Source organism: Fundulus heteroclitus, chromosome 8 (assembly GCF_011125445.2).
Source record: "Fundulus heteroclitus isolate FHET01 chromosome 8, MU-UCD_Fhet_4.1, whole genome shotgun sequence".
Lineage (NCBI taxonomy): Eukaryota > Metazoa > Chordata > Actinopteri > Cyprinodontiformes > Fundulidae > Fundulus > Fundulus heteroclitus.
The window spans coordinates 13,724,320-13,731,203 of NC_046368.1; the positions used below are offsets into that span (position 1 = coordinate 13,724,320).

Genomic DNA, 6,884 nt, shown 5'->3' on the forward strand with positions numbered 1-6,884 from the left:
AGAGCTTCGCCTTTTGGCTCAGCTCTCTCTTCACCACAACAGATCGGTACAGCGCCCGCTTCACAAGCAGACGCTGCACCAATCCGCCTGTCGATCTCCCGCTCCATCCTCCCCATTCGTGAACAAGACCCCAAGATACTTGAACTCCTCCACTAGGGGCAGCACATCCTCCCCAACCCAGAGAAGGCACTCTACCCTTTTCCGGGTTAGGGTTAGGGTTCAAGACCATGGTCTCGGATTTGGAGGCACTGATTTTCATCCCGGCCGCTTCGCACTCGGCTGCGAACCGCTCCAGTGAGAGCTGTAGATCAGGCCCTGATGAAGCCAAAAGGATCACGTCATCCGCGAATAGCAGAGACGCAATCCTAAGGCCACCAAAACGGATCCCCTCAACACCTTGGCTGCGCCTAGAAATTCTGTCCATAAAAGTTATGAACAGAATCGGTGACAAAGGGCAGCCTTGGCGGAGTCCAACTCTCACCGGAAACGAATCCGACTTACTGCCGGCAATGCGGACCAGACTCTGACACCGGTCGTACAGAGACCTGACAGCCCTTAATAAAAGGGCCCGGTGCTCCATACTCCCGGAGTTCTCGGGTTATTAATGAATCGTAAAAGGTTCTATTTGAAAGTTTTGTTTGTTTTTGTTTTTTATGTTTATTGAAATCAAGACAGTTCTGATGCAGAGAATAGGAAGCCTGCGCCGACACCAAAAAAGTTAAAGGCAGACATGTTTTCATAAGAGTAACTACAAGTATCGGTGGGTTTGTAATCCTTTTTTTCTTCAGCAGCAAATACTGTCCTGGGTTCATGCTTAGTGAAGGTCAGAAAATGAACTTTATTGATCTCACAATGGAGAAATACACTTCTGCATCTTAACCCATCCCCTTGGGGAACAGTGGGCTGCCACTGTGCGGCCCCTGGGGAGCAATTGGGAGTTAAGGGTCTTGCTCAGGGACCCAGAATGGCAGCTCGTGGGAGTTGAACTCAGAACCTCTGGGACCAAAGCTCTGCTCTCTAACCACTAGGCCACCACTCCCCAAGTGCATATTCTTAAAGTGACAGTGTTTTGTTATATAAAAAAATTGTAAAATATAGTTTGATTTTGTGCTTCACTTCTTCTTTGACAAATAGACCTCAATGTTCATTTAATATTTGTAATTTATCATCAAATCTGCTGCTATGTTAAATAAATGTCTCTGAAGTGTCCCAAACATCCTTCACATTGCCCTATACTTTCTGTCATATGCATATTGGCTTCCCTCCAAAACATACAGTGTACTGAAGGCTTTGCCCTTGACAAGGAATTGTGCTTACCTCAGCACTAAACACTTTGGGACTCAGCCAGTTTTGCTCTGCACGAAATTAAAGTGTAGGAAAAAAAATAAAAATAAACTGTCACTGAAACAACATATTGTTCCCTTCACCTTGATTTAGACATGCTGTGGTTTTGATCTTCAGGATAACTGAATAATAAAAAACAAAAGAAAACATGATGACCCATTTATTTATGCATTAAGTACTGACACTGTAAAGCTTTTGAAAGCTTTGCAATGTCCTGTGCTAAATGTTAAACCGCAGCCAAATATTTGGCTTCTACAAAATGAGAAATATTTTGTTAATTTATCAGACAGTATGACTGTAAATATTGTTTCAATGGCTTTGGAAACTCTTTGGACATTTGTTGCATTTAATTCGTTTTTATTTTTCCATTTATTTTTTTATGCAAAATTATTTTTAACTCTGTACACCCCTGTGGTAGATTTTCTTTAAGTCCTTTTTTTTTTGATGATGATTTCTCACTTTAAGACAAGTTATTTTTTGCTCAAAATATTTGTGCTCTGCTAGTTATTATTTTTTTCATAAGAAGAAATAAAATAATGCTTCTGATTTCTTTTATATTAACATCTATTCTTATTATGTATAACTACCCATGGCTCCATTACCATTGGCCTCTCCTGCCTCTGCTGTCTTTGACGTCAGTTTATGCACTGACAGACATTCAACTGTAGGTGTCAGCAAAGTTTCACAGAATACTTTCTGAAAAACACCCCTCTATCCTTTATAGTGTACATTTTATGTAAAAGATTATCTACAAAGCATTTTCTTATTATCGGTCTTTGCTTGGTTTCTGTTAATGACCCTGAATTCTAACCAGAGCTATGCAGAAGATTTCTAATGTAGAGGTAATGTGTATTTGTGTATCACAACATCAATGTATACATATTGTACCAAAAACATCTACCTTAGCTCAGCATTTCAGAAGTCAAACCATAAAATGATGTTATATGCTTTTCACTATTAAAACAACTTGTCTCATAGTAAAACAAAATCTACTAACTATTTACTTTTTAGCTTATTTTGAGACTCTGCAAGCACTGAAGAAATATAATTTTTACTGTAACAGAACTCTCCAAATATGTTTTGTTACATTATTAAAATTTATTTCAAAATATAAAAAATGTAGACGTTGATTTCTTTTTTTTTTTTTTTTCAGTTTTTGCCCAGGCAGTTTTTTTTCAGTTTTGCTGTATGGAAAAGTCTTATGTAACATATAACCTTTTCAGGAACAACTTTGCTTATTCTTTTAACAGCTATATGTTGCATTTGTTTTCCCACTGGAATGTTTTTTTTTTAATTTTTGGCATATGGGTTGAAGCAGAAAAGTATTGTGACTGAAATAATAAAAATCACAATAACCATAAAATACCTTGTCTACAAAACATTTTTTGGGATTAACATTTTTCTCATTTTCAGGGAGATGAGTACTGATACTGATGTCTACAAAACATAGATAGACAGACAGAAAGATAGAATTAATCAGAATATGGACATTTATTTTGTCGCAGAACCAGACAAAAATTGACGACACAGTACAGGGCTGGATAAATAACTTCAACTCAATTATCCTCAAAACTGTTCGTTGGTTTAATCTGCAACTTTCAATTTTTTATTAAATTAATCCCTTTTGGATTAAATCCTTGAAATATCAGACACGTCTGGTGATGCCTTTTTGTGAAGCATTCAGACAATTCAAAATTGACCTCCACAGATTTGAAAGAAATCATTGCCTCAATTCATTTATGGCTTCAGAAAAAAAAAAAAGGTTTCTAATTAAAACTTTTGGCGAGCATAAGCGTCCCTCCATTAGGACCCATTGATCACTAGAGCGGAGCATGCCAGACGCACTCTGTGAGAATCAAAGTGCTTTGGGGAGTGAAATGCATTGGCAGTTAGCCAAAAAAATTAGCTCCGAGTCACTCCTGCTGAAGCCAAGGCGTCACAGGACTGCAGGCCACCGCGCCGCCCAGGACAAGGATAATAAAAACTTTGTCTTTCTGCCTAAAAGGCTGATGGAGAAACCCGTGCACTGGGCAAATCCTCACTGGATTTAATACCACCTCCTTTGTCATTGGCAATGCCTTTTCAGGAAGCAGCTAATGATAGCTCAGCTTGCATATTTATCAACTTTATTGTATTACCCCTTAAACATAAGGCATTCGACATTGTATAGGCATTTTAGCTTTCAAAGACAAACAGAGCAAAATGTGCTGATTACATCTTAAGCAGTCATTAACAAGTCTCAGAGCTCTGCCTTTGTTTCCTTTAGGGCTGCAGGAATGCCTAAATTATCTGCCAGGAATTTTGCTGACCTCTGAGGCTTGGATTACCTGGCAGGGCCCTGAGAGAGCGTCTCACAAGCACTCGAGGACAAGACCTGCATTTCTCCCAATCGATACTAATCCATAGTGCCTTGTGTCTCTCCTCTCGTCTTCTTTTGACTTTTACAAGAGTTAGATTACGGTAAATGTGTTTGCGATGCAGTGTTTCCACAAACTGCATTGTTCTATGGATTAGCAGGTGCTGCCAAGAGGCAAAGGGTGTGGTCCTCCTCCAGCCGCAGAGAGTGACGGAGTGGGTGTCTCCTTTACTGCAGCTGTAGTCTTCATTTTATGTCACGCTGTGCGATGATGAAGCAATAGGAAGGTAGAAAGCATGTTGAAATGTGATATGTTTATCCGAGTTATGTTTGTGGGAGTATAGCATTTTGTTGGTGGTCTGAAAAATTCAAATAGGGCAAATTATTTCCATTTAGTTTATTTATAAAGCCCCCATTCACAGCAAAAGCCGCCCCCAAGCATTTTTAGACACAAACAGATCCAACTTTTAAAGCAATACCTAGTTTGTTCATGTCAGTCATAACAGACAGTTTCATAGTCACTTCCATACCTTCAAATTCCTTCTTAGTTATAAAGCAATGCAATCAAGTTCAATTTGTAATATTAAATGATAAGACATACTTTATGTCACAAGCGCAACCTTCACATAAGTCTGTTACATGTATTTTCAGCCTTTCTCATCTTAGTTACATCCTCAGCAGCGTTTTCCCGCAACCTTAAGAGGAACCTCTTCTATCTGTATATTTCAATGTCGTTTTAATGGTATATTACCTCACGTTTTTTCTTTCTCACTGCCATTGTAGTAAAAACAATGCTTCCAACAATGCTAGCCATTAATTTTAAAGAGAGGCCACAATCTTTTTATATTTTTGCTGCATTGCACCAGATTCAACCATATCCCCCCATAGACCAGTGCATTAAGTTTTTATATTTTTGTAGTCAATAGTATTATAAAGAAACGTATGCATGCATGATGATTCAACACCAGGTTTGAATGTGTGAATGTTTTCTACCATTAAAATGTTTAGAGGACGCGATATGCATCACTAGGGTATGAAAGACCTGTAAGACACTGGATCTTTAACATTTTTCAAAAAAAAATTTTTTAGCTAAAGCGATTACTGAAAAATGTACAAGAGAGATCAACACCAATGGCATAACCAGAAGATTTTTCCTGGAGTGGCCAAGATGGGACACAAAGCAAGTGGGAGGTGGCCACAACAGAAGGAATCTCTATAAATGATGTACAATACACAAGCCAACCCCTTTCTGCTCCATAAATGTAAACAAGAACGAGCAGGAATAGAAAAAAGCTGAACCATTTATTCATAATCCCATCGTGTATACATTTACATTTATAAATAATAGGATATTTAAATCAAAACCTTAATCAAGCACATAAGCACTTTATTTAAAGATCAATAATGAGTATCAAACATTTATAGTGAAAAGTAGCAAAACCAATAAAATCACAACTTTCTTAAGTCTTGTTGTGACCAAAATATTTCTCCTGTTATAGTGCGGTAATAGAACTATTATGCAGACAGGTTACACACGTATCTATCTTAAAACAGATAGCTTCGCATTTCTTTATGATTGCTTGACAAAAGCTGTTTGTAATGGTTTATGTGAAGTGACTTTGCTTTTCTAGCGTCAGTGCTAAGGACACCCAGGTTGCTCGGTCTGACAGTATACATAACTGTGCTCGAATGGGTCTGGATTAGTTTTTAGAGCTGAAAAGCGTCTCTCATATTCTGCTGTACTTACTGGCAGTGTGATTGCTATGAAAAACTCCTTGTGAGGCCCAAGAACAACTGCAAATTTGACAATACTTGAAAGTGCCTTCATTCCCCTTTGTTGCATTGTTTGAAAAAGCCTTGCTGCTTAGCTCATGACAGAGGTTTTTAAGATCACACTCATAAAATCCAGCAATATGATAGACTGGTTCCTCTTGGGGAAAAGTTAAGGTTTTTGGATCCAGAACTTGAACTCCTCTAATGATTTCACAGCTACCTTTAGAGAAACATCTGTACATGTCTCTGATTATTATGTCTCCAATGGGGTAGAAGGTTCTTACCCTAAAAGTATCCTTTATTCCAGCTTTGCTTGTGTTTTTGCCTATTTTAGATGTGGATAGCCCACCAAGGCTGGAAGATACCTTTTGAGATCTCTTTTCTGTTTTTTTCAGTAGCTATTTTACACTGTGTGCTAGTGTCAAGTATATCTAAATGTTCCAATGTCTACGTGCCCATTTGGTGTCACTAAGCTTTTGCAACTCCCTCAGCTGATCTCCTTAAATTTCCTCTTGAATCTGAAGCAACCTTTGGAGAAGAGAACATCTGATTCCCTGGAACTTTTTCCTGTATTACTGGGATCACAAATAGAGGAATTAGAGGCACCACCCTTTTTGTGTACCCTCCATGGAAACATGGCATTGACATGACCCCTAGGCTTTTCATGTACTCCCTGCTTCTTTCTACATTGCCTTTCTCCAATTGCAGAATCCTGACAACGATGTGAAAACAGATGCTGCCGTGTCTGGTAGAGAATAATGTTTACAAGTAGGAGGAGGAGTCTTGGCTTTAGTAATACGCCAAGCATATTGTTTGAACTAGTCGCCGTTGCAGCATCTTTTCCAGGCACCTTGTATTGTATGAGCAGCGGCTGTCAACTGAGGAAGAGTTGGACTGTCTGCAACAGACTGTAACATCTGAAAGTTACACAAAATGAAAATTTCTGTTAAAACGATTGACAGTGTCACAATAACAATATTCTAGCATTTACATATATACAAACAGATATTGGTTACAAAGTTAGTGTTTGATTTAATACTTTATAATTACTCCAAAATATCCTAATTTTATTATGCTGTGAATAAAAAAAAAAAAAGATCAAATGTTCATATTTACCATGAGGTCCAGATGGTGCCGCGTATTTGAGTCTTCAGAAAGAACCTCAGATTCGTCTGCATTAGATTCATTTTCCTTTCTAGATGATGGGCCTTAAGATGATAAAATGTATGTTCATTAGTACAATCAATAGATCCTGGTGTGATAAAGCATTTTCTCTGTTAAAACTTACATATTAATTAGCGTGCCTGTGGCGGAGCGGTTAGCGCAAACCATATTTGGAGGCCTTTAGTCCTCGACGCGGTCGGCCCGGGATCGACTCCGACCCGTGGCGCTTTGCCGCATGTCTTCCCCC

General features: G+C 38.5%; 1 long non-coding RNA gene across 1 annotated transcript; it reads right to left on the reverse strand.

The window, feature by feature from the left end:
- Window positions 1–5,672: 5,672 nt before the first annotated feature.
- Window positions 5,673–6,877, reverse strand: LOC118563856. The gene is made up of 3 exons (XR_004931462.1): window positions 6,762–6,877; window positions 6,590–6,681; window positions 5,673–6,390 (listed from the first exon to the last, which is right to left on the reverse strand). It is a non-coding gene; the product is annotated as an uncharacterized LOC118563856 (long non-coding RNA).
- Window positions 6,878–6,884: the final 7 nt, after the last annotated feature.